The sequence below is a fragment of the Protopterus annectens genome, chromosome 14.part0, assembly GCF_019279795.1.
Source record: "Protopterus annectens isolate FY-2018-M chromosome 14.part0, PAN1.0, whole genome shotgun sequence".
Lineage (NCBI taxonomy): Eukaryota > Metazoa > Chordata > Ceratodontiformes > Protopteridae > Protopterus > Protopterus annectens.
The window spans coordinates 353845752-353859550 of NC_056748.1; the positions used below are offsets into that span (position 1 = coordinate 353845752).

The 13799-nt window shown below is 42.7% G+C and overlaps 1 protein-coding gene across 1 annotated transcript in view; it reads left to right on the forward strand.

The window, feature by feature from the left end:
* The window catches only part of LOC122788660 (nucleolysin TIAR-like), an 859280-nt gene that overhangs the window by 258224 nt on the left and 587257 nt on the right, over positions 1 to 13799 (forward strand). The window lies entirely within an intron of this gene.

A 13799-nucleotide genomic window follows, 5' to 3' on the forward strand; every position in this document is an offset into this window, starting at 1 on the left:
ACTGTAGCCAGTATATATTAATCGCTTGCATTTGTTTATTGCCATGAACTTCATTATGAAGTTTGTGGCAATAAGCAAATGTAAGTGCTTAACATATACTGGCTACAGTGGTCTTTTGAGTCCTTCCAGTACTGTTTTATTTTGGTAGAGTAAGTTGCTTTGAATGCCAAGGCACAGAAGGAATATTGCTACAGGTGAGTGGAATTTATTTAAGCCAGCACATCTTCCAAATGTAGTCTGCTGTAGACTGAATGCACTTCAGGGCATGCAGAAGTACCAGTTTAGGGTTCCTGAGGACGTAGTGTCAGTTTGCATCTTTCGTTGACTAAATGACAGTGGGGCACAGCATTTTTAAGTGTTGCGATTCCCATCTTTGCATAGTATGTCTTGACTGCTACAATGTTCTATTATAGCATGGGCTTGTGATATTGGGTGGAAGTGTCTTGCTTTTTTGTGTTGGTGGGCTTTGAACATGGATCTGTTTACCTGGGCAAGATTCTTTAGTTTTTATGGATGAGCAATCCCTTTGTAATTGCCTTTGTTAGAATGTTCAGAGCCAAGCAGGGTATCCTAATTTTGTATTTGGATTTGTTCATGGTCTGCTGAAAAGGATTATATTTTTGTGCAGTTAAGTTTTGTAATTCTAGCTCATAACAGTTTCAGTGATGGCCAGTGAAAAATATTTAGTCATAACATATGTGCTGCTTCTGCAATGAAGTTGCACTTAACCCAGTGTGCGTTTCCCCCATTGTAATTTTATCATTATCGTGTGTAGGCTAATGCTGGCTTCACACCCATGCCGGTAGTGATGTCATGTGGCACATAACTCTAAAATAGTAGTTGTACTTGCCTAGATTAGATCTTCTCACTACTTCAAAACAGTTATTAGATTGTATTATCTTTAGTATCTTGGTATTTTTTAACACCTTTATTAAATTATCATTTAAGATATAAACAAATATGAATTAATATGAGACATTAATGTAAAAGAAAAACCATGTCATGCTTTCAGTTATATACATTGTGCATCATATGTTCTTGTTTTATACCTTTTATCAGTCCAGCATTGCATACATTGCTCAATTCCTGCCTTCCCTTAAACCTCACTCCCCCTGCAGAACATTATTCTGCATGTAATGTCCCCACAGTTTCTATTTCTATATAATCTGCACTTTCCTTTTTTTAAAGATCCTTTTTCCACATCTTTTACCTGTTACATTTTCATTTTCCAGTAATTGCTTTTTTTGGCATCCACCAGAATTAAACTTAAGACATTACTATGTGTAGGCAAGTCAGATCCTGTGTCCCTTCTCCAAAGAATAATTTCCTTAGTTACACCCATTTGTTCACTCAGTTTTTCTGGGAGTACACTCTAGGGAGTTTGAATTGAAGTTTTTAACTTGGAAAGCGGTCTTACTTTTCTTGTAGAGGTCAGAGCAGTTCAGCTTCGAGTTGCAAGCTTTCATGGTGGGTCAGCCTTCTCTTATTTTCATTAGTTAAGGTTTCATTTAGAACTTATCCTTCATTTATGTTTAATTATGTCAGTTTACCTTAAGCCAGTCTGTCATTCTCCCTGTCTTCCCAAAAACTAAAAATGTGAGAGAAAGGATACTTTGTATTTTGGATGTCTGCAGACAACTCTGGTACTGCCTTGACACAACATTTTTCAGAATTTCTAATCAGTTAATCTCTCATGGAGGTAAGAAAAAGGATAACCTGTCAGAAACAATTTCAAAATGGTTCTCATGCTTTCCTTCCCACCACAACAAAACTATTCAAGACAAGAGCATAGCTCACTGTACCAAGTCCTTTGCTTCATTGGTGGCTTTTTGGAAAGGGTTGGATGCTAGTAATAGTCTAGAAGGAGCAGTTTAGTCAATTGTACGCACTTACAGAGCACTATAAACTAGACTCCTTCTCCAGGTCTAGGACATGCTTTGCTAGCACCATTCCCCAGGGGATCTTGGGACTTTGTCTTCCTCCCAGTCAGTTTAAGCTGTGTAATTTACCCATGTGTAGCTAGGGTTACTGCAGCAGTGATCAGATTTAAAGCATAATAGTTATGTAAACTTGTTATAACATTAGATGTTAAAACGATCACTGCTGTAGCTGCTCCTCCCTTCCTTCCCTTTTTTATTACATTTTTATGCCATGATGTGGACTTTATTATATTACTAGTATTGTCCACTCTGGTTTAGTCTGTCTTTGTTGGCATGAAAGCTGTGAAGGAGTTTCTGCCCAAACCTGACATTTTTAGTTAGCACAGCTTCACGAGCTATTTTTTTGGGCACATTGAATGTCCCTGAAAGCTTTGGAAGCTGGCTGGGTGAATCCTGCTTCTGCAGCAGTGATCATTTGACCGTCTTTGTTATGGTTGGAAGATTACTGTAACAGTAAATCATAACATTCGAGTTTTGCTAACCATCTATGTTGATTGCCAACCAGATGTTCAACCAGCTGTGCATTGGTCCCTGTGAAGATAAATGCTGTTTTTTTTTTGCCTACATTGTCACAGATACTAGGTATGCAAAGGGTCTATATTAGAATCTCGATTTAATGTTTCGAATCACTAAAGATCGAACTTTAGTGTGATCGACACAGTAAATCACAGAAATTCTAATAAAGGCTGTTAAAAAAAAGTAAAGGGGGTTTGTTGGGGGGGGCCCCCCCCCGCTACTTAACTATACCAACTCCGAGATCACACTTTAACAGAGCATGGTGCGGAAAGGGACGATTTCTCTTTGCTACACCGTAGTGCGATCTTGGAGTTGGTATATTTAAGTAGCGGGGGGTGCAGGGGGGCTTGTCCCCCTGCCTACACTCACATTTTTTTTTCTATACTTTTTGACTGTTTAATGGTTCGATGCATACCATTTGATGTTTATGCATTCGATCCATTAAACAGTCGAGCTTATAATAATAGACCCGTATGCAAAACACCTATATAAAGTCAAGAATTTGAAGAAGCTTTTTAACTACTTGCCACTTAAGTGCTCATACACATTCAAATGAACACTCTTGTGTAATAGATGGGAGTAAGTTTTCTATAATACAGGCTACTTTGTCCATGTTATGAAATGTTAATGGCCTTTCAAATGTGAATTAGAGGCAGAGTATTAAATTAAGAAACGTAGGGTGCAGATAGCAGTGTTGTAGGAGACATTTTATGGAAATGAAGAGGTGAATTTGTCATAAGTTTTCAGGATGGACTTAGATCAAGAGTATCTGGGCAAAAGAAAAAGGGAGTAATGAGAACGTGGGAGGGGCTAAGCAGTTGTATATGTGTGATAATAGTATATTAACACTGAGGGGGATTATGCTGGAATGTATTTATATTTCATGTAAAGCCAGCAATATGGAGTTTAGGAGAATTTGGGGAAAAATCTTTAAGCAGGGAATGTTTATGGGTGGGAGCTGGAACATGATTTACAATAGCATGGATGTATCCAGGAGACCTAGAGTGGAGTATGTAACAAAATAAGGTAGATTTCTGAAGAACTATGTGAGAATGTTTAGAGTGGAAGGTGTGAATATTTTAGCGGGAGCTTGGTTAGAATTTGCATATTCTCAGATGCAGTAACTGGGCTAGATTAGAGAGAAGTTGTATTTCGTTGGAGCGCATAAATTTGATTGAAAGCTTTGAGTTCTGTTTAGGTAATGAATTAAAAAACAAAATGCTAAATATGTAGGGTAATGTGAAAAAATAAAATGCTAGCAGTTTCCTACCTTTCTTTTAAAAAGAAAGGAATTTAAGGAATGGATTGTATGATTTGAGCGATAAGGAAAAAATAAATTACATTAGAGTAGGTAGCTAGTGAGTGGGATAAAGTGAAAATGAAGTTGCTACAAACAAAAGGGGGGAGGGGGATCCAGAATATGGTAAAAATATGTATAGGTTCATAGGTTAGTACTAGGCTAACTGCCCTTGAGCCATTTTAAGCCTAGCCAATTATCCCTTGAGACTCAAACCCTGCACCTTTAGTTTGTAAGGCAAACACCTTAACAATTTGGCCACCCTCCCAACCCCCTTGTCCTTCCACTGGTCATTGTTTCTTGTCCTTTCTGTCCTCGCTTGGTCTTTCAGTTCTCTCCTTGACGCCCCCCCGGTACTTAATCCCATATTGCTGAGGCTGATCGTGGAACCTAGGCATCTGGGGACCCTGTACGTGTGTGCATCCATCTGGGAGGATGTTTTATGACCCATTTCCTTCATATTTGTATTTGTTATAGCCAAGTCCACTTTCTTCAATGAGCATTTAATGAGTTTTATTTCATTACTATACTAATTTATTGGTTTTACTATAATGCATTTAATGAAATAGGGTTAGTATATCTTTTGCAATTTTAAGTTTGTTTTAACATCATGTGATTATTGTGTATATATATAGGCTAGGTAATTTGTTCTTAGAGTAAGATGAAAGTGCTTACTACACTGTTCGTCTTGAATAAATTGTTTTGTGGATGAACTACGAGCCAGCAGTTTACTTTATCACAAATTGGTTCAGCTATATCCATATTTAAGGGGACATAAGATGGAGTATTTAGGTGTTCAGATTAGAAAGCATTCTGTTACGGCAGCTAAATGTGTGAAGAAACTCAAAACAGTCTCAAAAACTGAGAAACTGAAAGCTTCTGATGGATATGGATGTTAAGATACTAGCAGTGAAAATATTTAGTCCTCATCATCTTACAATACAGTTAAAGGTATGTTTATAATAGGGAAGAAATTGTGGATGATAAAGAGCGGATTGAATTAATTTTGGACAGGAAGAAGGCAAGATTTAAGGTAGGATAAGCTGATTTCCCCATAAAATAGGATGGTTCAGGTTTACCCGAGTTGGAGTATTTTAGAATTGTGCAGTTTCATAACATAACTCGCGCAGAAGATGATAAATCAAAGTATAAAAAATTGATGAAACAGTAGGATGGAGGTTAAGCGATAGAAACTAGGATTTTGGATGGAAAATAACCACGCAGAAGGACATTCTTAAAATAGTAGAAAATATTCTAATTGCAAGAAATGGAGAAAAGATTTTGCCAATAAGTTTGTTTGCAACAAGCGGTATAAAAATAGGCAAGAAGGGAGCTGGAGTTTGCTGGATGAAAATTGCGAAGGAGCCAAGGTAATTGAGAGCAAATGACACTGAAAGGAAAGGTAATAAAATGGGATGAGATTAAGCAGAAAGATGTTCATGTTACACTGCTGCAGTCATTACACTTGGGTTATCCTGCTGTCAGGAGTTTCCCCAGTCGGCCTGAGTTCCAAAGTCTTGGTCCGGCATTGGTTGCAGTCACCTCCTCCCTGACGTCAGTGTGACAGGGGTATACAAGATGCAGCCAACGCCATTTTCTTCAGTCTTTCTTGCCGCACAGTGCCCGAAGCAAAAGCAGTTCGCAAGTGCTGGTCGGCCGACTCCTGAGATTTTCATCCCAAATCCAGAACCGAAGTCTTCTACAAAGCTAAGTACCCCGCTGAGGAAACTTTTCCTTGCCTCAGACCGATGTCAGTAAAAGTTAACTGTATTTCTTGTGGGAAGCAAATACCTCATAAGGATTTCCATTTCTATTGTATCGCATGCCTAGGCCCAGACCACGGCGTCACTGGTTGTCAGTTTTGTGCTAGGTTAAACAAGTGCACTATTAAACGTCGGTTTGATTTTGCCCGACATTACTTTGGCAGCAAATTCAATTACACCATGCCGTCAGAACTTCCGACGATCGGAATACATAAAAAGCGCAAAGACAAGGATATCCATCAAAGGCCCAAAACTGACTAAGCCTCTTCTAGGCCAGTCGCCGGTTTTCAGCGAGGTGCCTTTGCAGCCCCTGACGACCGCTTCTGTAGAACCACAGGCCGCCTCCGAGTCCCACGTGGAGATGGCTGTGCCTTCGGATGCACAAGATTTTCAGCCTACCGAAACTAACCCTTCAGAGGGATCTGGAGTAGCTGAACAACCTGCAGCTTCAGAGGGTGTTTTCAGACCTACTCAGTTAAGCATTAAACCTTCTGCTAAGTCTAAACCTTCTTTAAAAACAAACAAATACAGCATTCTCCAGGACAGGCCTCCATGCCTAAGAAACAAATGCTCAAAATGGCCGAAGACCTAATTACTCTGTTCAGGGGGTCCCATCCCCCTCCTGATAAAAGGCCTAGACAGGATGCCGACTATGACTCATCCAACCAGATGTCCATCTCTTCAGATTCATCCTCAGACCTAGGATATTCTTTACCCCTTATGAGGATTCTGATGCTGAGGAATCAATTCCATCAACCTTTCCGCCTGAAAACTACTCCTTTGGGGAAACCTTACATACCATAAGGGAGCATTTCCATTGGGAGAAAGGCCAGGATTACTCAATCCAAGAAAAGGCTCAGAGCCTTCCTTTTATTACCTCAACACAGACCCCTTGCTATTCCGCCAGTGTTGGATATTGTGGATGATGTGTATACTGAATCCAGCTTAAATCCTGATTCTTTATCTCCAGCCCCAGTTAAGCCTGACCGATACTACAGAGTCCTTGACTCTCACAAATTTCTTTATAAAAGCCCTGTTGCTGACCCTGAAACTATTTCTCAGAGACCCAAAGGGGTTAAGGCCTCATCAGCAAAGAATCCAGTCTCCTCTGACAGATTCCAGAGCAATTGGACAGAAGGGGGAAGAAAGTGTATACGTCTGCAACTTTAGCAATGAGGGCCTTAAATTGCCAGTTCCACACGCTAAAATACCAGCAATTTTGATGTGTCAGTTGAAACAAAAAATGCTTCCAGATTCAGATCTTCCTAATTTTAAGGAAATGCAGGATTTATTGCATGCAGCTGAACAAGTGGGAAAACATACTTTGCAATGTGGTTTTGATTCTTTACAGACCTCCTGTAGAGCAGCAGTTAGTTTCTGTCATTAGAAGACATGCTTAGTTAAAAGAACATACGTTACCAGATCATGTTAAAGCAAAACTATTGGATGTACCTTTGCAGCAGGATGTGTTATTTGGGGTTAAGGCAGAAGAGGTATTAAAGAAAATGGAGGATAAGGCAAAATCTATGCAAATAGTGAAGGACTTCTTACAGGTTCAGCCTCCTCGATTTAGCAGAAATTGGCCAACAAAAAATTGGTCCTTTCCAGATGGACAGACCTCAGAGGGGCAGATACAGACATCCAAGAGGTAGATGTCAACCACAAGGTCCTTACAGGCCTCGACAGTGGGGTGCATCAGGCCAGAAAGAAGTGGAAGACAAGTCCCAACCATATAAAAAACAGCCCCAGTGACTTCCCACTACAGCTGCCAAACAGCTGTCTTGGCAGCCCCCTTGGGAGGAAAACTAGCACTTTTCTATCACAATTGGCATATGATCACCAAAGACAAATGGGTTCTCAACATTGTATCTCAAGGTTACAGGTTCCCCTTTCACACTCTGCCAAGGTTAAAAGGAATGCCAAATCTGCCACCAAATCAATGGGCAGAGGCTCAAAAACAAATTACAGCTGTCATGGACATGAGAGCTATTCAAAAGGTACCACCTCAGGAGCCAAGGACAAGGATTCTACTCAAGACTCTTTCTGGTTCCCAGAAAGGACAAAGCCTGGAGGCCCATTCTGGATCTTTCTTCTCTAAACACTTACTTGGATGTTCCGAAATTCCAAATGTTGACACTGCAGCAGCTTCTTCCCATGCTGGGCAAGAAAGCTTGGCTCGTAACCTTGGACCTCAAGGAGGCATACCTGCATGCCCCTATCAGACAAGGCTGTGGAAGATACCTCAGATTCATAGCTGGTTCAATGCGCTATCAATTCTCTGCACTGCCCTTTAGCTTTTCTACAGCGCCCAGGGTCTTCACAAAGTGCCTGGCACCAGTAATTGCATTTTGTAGACAGAAAGGAATTCAGATTTATCCGTATCTTGATGACTGCCTGATTCAAGCAGAGAGCAAGGACATTCTTCTAAAGCATCTGGCATTTGTAAAAAAGTTAGTTGCGTAGGGTACACAGTAAACGAAAAATCAAAACTAGTGCCCTCGAGAGATAATATTCCTGGCTGCCAGCTTAAACACAACGGCCCAGATGGCTTATCTCATGCCAGACAAGCAAGGACAACTGAGTCAATATTTTCAGTTGATGGCAGCAAGAACCCAACTCCCTGCAAGAAAAATTCTGCAGGCCTTGGGTTACATGGCATCTTGCATACTACTAATTCCATATGCCAGACTGCATATGAGGAAACTACAATGGTACCTAAAGAGTGTCTTCTCAACACTGAAAAAGTTTGGAAACAGTTATACCACTAATTCCTTGCCTTCAACAGGAGTTTCGATGGTGGGCTCAAGCTTGTCACCTCAACAAGGCCAGTCTTTTACTCAACCCACAGCCAGGCAAACACTGACAACAGATGCATCGGATTACGCCTGGGGAGCACACATGGCAGGAAAATGTATTCTGGGCAAGTGACCTGCAGAACAAAGGCATCTTCACATCAATCAAAAAGAGATGCTAGCTGTACAAAATGTCCTTATAGCCTTCAAGGACCTGCTGCATCCAGGACTACTACTACTAAAGACAGACGACACCACAGTTATGTGGTACATAAACAGGCAAGGGGGCACTCACTCTTATCCCCTCTGCAGACAAGCCGTGACCTTGTGGAACACAGCTCTAAACTATCAAGTTAATCTGCAAGCACAATTCCTGCCAGGAGAGAGAAACACACTGGCAGACGACTTAAGCAGAAAAATCATGGATCCCCACGAATGGGAATTGAATCCAGAAATATTCAGAATGATAAAACAGAAATGGTGGAGCCCAGACATAGATCTGTTTGCATCCCCAATGAACTGCCAGCTACAGAAATTCTGCACAAGGACTTACCATCCACAAGCATGGAAGGTGGATGCCCTCTCATTCAGCTGGAAAAACCTACAAGTACATGCTTTCCCACCTCTACCTCTCCTTCCAAAGGTACTCATAAAAGCCAGGCAAGAAGAGCCAAAGATGATCCTGATTGCACCAGACTGGCCGCAACAGCACTGGTACCCAATCTTAAAGAACTTAGCACAAGGACCACCCTGGATTTTGCCTCAAATCCCACATCTGCTGACTCAGCACAACAATCAGATACTTCACAGCCAGCTAAAGATTTTAAACGTAGCTGCATGGAAGATTCCTTAGTCAAGCAATCAGTGCCACTCTCCAAAGCTGTTATGGATGTCATTCTGGAGGCCAGAAAGCCTAGTACCAGGAAAGCCTTTTCTGATAAATGGAAGAGATTCTGTGCCTGGAACCAGGCTCACAGCCTTGACCCTCTTGTCCCAAATATTCCTCAAGATACTACAATATTTAACTGAGATGCTGGACAAAGGCCTCTCCTTTTCATCCAAGATCCACGCCTCTGCCATCTCTGCTCATTACAACATGGATCCACCAATTTTCTCTAATCCTTTGCTAAAGCAGTACTTCAGAGGGGCTAAAAACATAAGACCGCCCCGTAGAGCACCTACTCCAACCTGGGACCTCAACTTCCTGTTGGAAAATAGGTTCATAGGTTCATACTAGGCTATCTGCCCAAGGGCATTTATAAGCCTAGCCCATAGTTATGTGGCTTTCGCCACCCCTTTAGTTTGAATAAAACTATGCCTATTATTTTGCTGTGCCTCTGTCAAGCAGTGACACTGAAGTAATCCCTGGGGTATATCTGCGATCTCCCATCCATTGGTCAAGATTCCTCTTGAACAAGGCCAGCGAGGTGCTGTGCCTCACATGTACCGGGATTTTGTTCCACAGCATAGGGAGTCTCTGGGTGATGAATCTGTCCCTCCAGCACGTTCTATTAATAACCGTGTCAAGGTTCAAGTCTCCTGCCCTTGTGGTTCTGAGGGATCTAGATTTTTTGAGGTGAAGCATATTCATCAAATCTGGGTTTGACATGGCCTTATGTCAGGCACAGGTCACCTCTGAGCAAGTGGTATGAGACTGAATAGAGCTGGAGTTCTTTCAGTCGGGCAGCATAAGACATATTTTTGAGACCCTTTATCCTTTTGGTGAGGAACTTTTGGGGCCTTTCCAGCTGCTGCAGGTGTCGGGTCAGATACATTCCGAATGGGGCATTGTACTCAATCATAGGTCTAATGAGTGATGAGTACAGGGGGACGATGACCTCCCTTGATCTAGATGTGAATCCCTTCATGATCAGGTGGGCAATGTAGAAGGTTTTCCTGACTACTTTAGCAACATGAGTGTCAAACGAAAGGCTAGTGTCAACCTGGGTCCCCAGGTCCCTGATGACTTCTTCTGTGCTCACTGGATTGCCACCTATATGGTAGCTAGGGGTAACCTTGTTTTTCCTGAAGGGTATGACTATGCATTTCTTGGCGTTTAACTTTAGGCCATGGCTCTGGCACTAGTTATCCGTTTCTGTGAGGCCCTTCTGAAGGGTATCTGTGTCAGAAGTGTTTTCGACTATGGCGCCCAGTTTGCAGTCATCAGCAAACTGTCAGCCATAACCCTCCTGTGTTTGCTTGTACTTCAGAAAAGTAGATGCCGAACAAGAATGGACCCAGGACTGAGCCCTGTGGGACACCACTTGTGACAGGCTTAGTCTGACATGGCTCCAGCAACTCTGACCCTGTGGGTTCTGTCACTTAGCCAGTTTGCAACCCATCTTGTGATGTATGGGTTTACATTCAACCTGATGAGTTTTTCGATGATACCCGAGTGGGGTATTGTGTCGAAGGCCTTTGCCAGGTCGAGGTAGGCTGTATGGACTGCCTTTCCCTTATCAATGGCCTTGGTGACTGTTTCGAAAAAGTCAACCAAGTTTAAAAGGCATGAGCTGCCTTTGACAAAGCCAAACTGGGTTGGATCCAAAGTCTGCAAGTTCCCTATGTCTTTATTTATGAGTTCCATTATGATCCTCTCCATGGCTTTGCAGATAAGGCTCGTCAAGCTAATGGGACAGTAATTTCCAGGGTCGGTGGAGGCACCACCCTTGTGAAGTGGGACCACAGTCGCCGTGCACCACTCCTTTGGTATGTATCCTGAGGTGATGCTAAGATTAAACAGCTGTCCTAACTGTGGGTTTAATTCCTCCTTGAGTTCGTGGAGCACACAGCCGGGGACACCATCCAGTCCCATGGATGCTGTGTTTTTTTGCCTTGGAGAGAGCAGTTCTCACCTGGGCGTTGGAGATGTTTGGGGGGCTACAATCCTCTGGTATAGATATCTCTCCTTTTGGGGGGGAGAAGTTTGCACTGAACCTGTCAGCCAGTATGTTGGCAATGTGTGTAGGTTCAGTAATCTTTACATCATTTTGAACTAATTCTGAGCATATCTGGGAGTTTCCTCCTAGATTTCTAACATAGCTAAAGAAGGCCTTATGATTGTCTTTTGTGTCCTTGGCGATTTTTCTCTCAAAATTTGCCTTGGATGATTTTATGAGAGCTTAGTTTTTTACTTATAATGATCAAAGGTGTCTTACTTTCAAGGATTTTGCTCTATCTTGTAGTAGCTTCCTCCTTTTGTTGTATAGCTTGTTTATGGTTGGGGTCCACCAGACTGGACGCTTGCCTTTGGTACAAAGAGTCTTAGTTTTGTTTGGGATTGCCTGATCCATGCAGTCCTGTAGGTGCTGGTAGAAGGCATTTGTAAGTGATTCAGCGGTTTGAGTAATTACCACTGGCTCAGGGGCCTTTAAAGAGACCACACTAGTTTTTAGAAGTGTGAAGTCGGATTTTGAGAAGTTTTTCACTGTGGTCTTTTTTATTTCAAGTGGGGGCGGGATGAGGACCTCCAGCGAGATTAGTTTATGATCTGATCTCACCAGTGAGGGGTATACTTCCGGTGTTGAACATTATGATCCCATGTTCGTGATGATGAGATCAAGTAGGTTTTCTCCTCTTGTAGGGATGGTGACTAGTTGTTCCATGGCATTTGAGTTTATGAACTCCAGGAACCTTTGGGCTAGAGTGTTTGGGCTTGAGTAGTGTTCCCAGTCTATATTACGGTAGTTGAAGTCACCTAGTATGATGGTGTTTGGAGATGCATTTATCCCCTCCAGTGTTTTCAGGAAGGCCATGTGAGGTTCCTGAGTTTGAGAGGGTGGCCTGTAACATGCTACAAATTGCAGAGCAGTCTTGCCTATGGTTAATTGCACCTGGATGGTCTCCGATGCATCGTGCGTTGCCACCAACCTTGTGTGGGTGTCATTTATGAATATGGACACCCCCCCCCCTCCTTTTTTGGTGTTGTCCGGATTTTGGGGCCGGAACGCATGATATGAGGTGAAACCTGATAGTGCTGGGGTGCTCTCAGGAGCCTTGAACCAGGTTTCTGTCACAGCACAGACATCGATGTTCTCCATACTGAGAAGGGCCTCGAGTGCGTGCATCTTGAGATTGAGACTTCTGGCGTTGAGCAGCATTACCCTTAGTTTTTTTTTCCTTTTTTGTGTTTTAGGGTGGTAGGTTTAGAATTTGAGCCTTGCCTAAAAAAGGCACTATGGGGTGGCAAGAGCCTTTGCCAATATCCGGAAGCCCAGGGGTGACGGGTGCAAGCCGTCCCTTGCGAAGCAGCGTGGCTTGTCCAGCATGTCATCCCAGGCAGACAGACATTGGATCCCCTTTGAATGACACCAGAATTTAAGCCAATTATTAAAGCTGATCATCTTATCACTGTATTGTGGCATCATTGTAGGTGAAGGTAGGATACTGCTCAAGGTCAGGGTCATACCTGCTTGGGCTACATAATCAGAGAGCTCCTCAATGTCTCTTTTCATGTAGTCCAAGGAGGTACGTCTCAGGTCGTTAACACCAGCGTGGACAATGACTGAGTTGTACTTGTACCTGCTGTTGAGACCTGAGTGCTTGCGTTATGTGGCGGATTCTAGCTCCCGACAGGCAGCTTACTGTGACCTTCTCCTTACTCAGTCTGGTGAGCGGGACGTCAGTGTGTCTGACTATGGAGTCACCAATGACGAGTGTGTCTGGCATTGTGTTTGGCCTTAAGGGCTGTGACTGTTTGACACTCTGACTGTGTGGTCTATGTGTTGCATGTGTTTGGTCCTGAGGTGGTAGTTGTTTGGGTGTCTGCTTTGGTGGCCTCTGCTGTTTTGGTAGATTTTTGATCAGAGCCTCCGAGTATGTCTTTGTGTGATTATGTGTATGATTTGAAGTTGTGATGGTACTATGTGTGACTGGGTATGTAGTGTGTGTGGTTACCTTCTCCTCCTGTCTGGTCTTGCCAGTCCTATGTTGAGAGAGCTCAGCCTCCAGTTTGGCCGTATAGTTGCATCTCTCGCATGTATTTGTGTTTTGTGGGAGAAGGAGAGGATTGTCTGTGTACATGAGGCAATTGTAACATTGCCTCAATATTCCCAGGTTCACCAGTTGAACAGGAGAGGACACTAGCAACTGATCCCTCGACATGCTAGAAGTAATAGGTAAAAAAAAACTTACAAAAGACTCTGGGGGATGTGGGTTCTAGGCTGGTGGGGTACTATCTATAATAAAAGTGCTTTATCAAGGTGCAAGTACTGTAGGAGCAAGTGCTAGGCTTTACAGATAGAGAATAGTCTACTTGGGAATCAAGTAGAGATGAACTTTTTAGTTATGGGATACACTGGTTAGATCAGCAGTACAGTTCGAGGAAGGTAGTTATAAGGGAAAATTTGAAGAGTGGAATTTAGGTAGCCCGAATAGTTTAACCTTGTTTAACCGCTGCTCTTATGTGCAACAGTGGCAACTCAGCTAAATCAAGGCTAACGTGCTTTATAGCAGGGGCTGGAAAAACAGGAAATGACCCAAAATGGCCAGC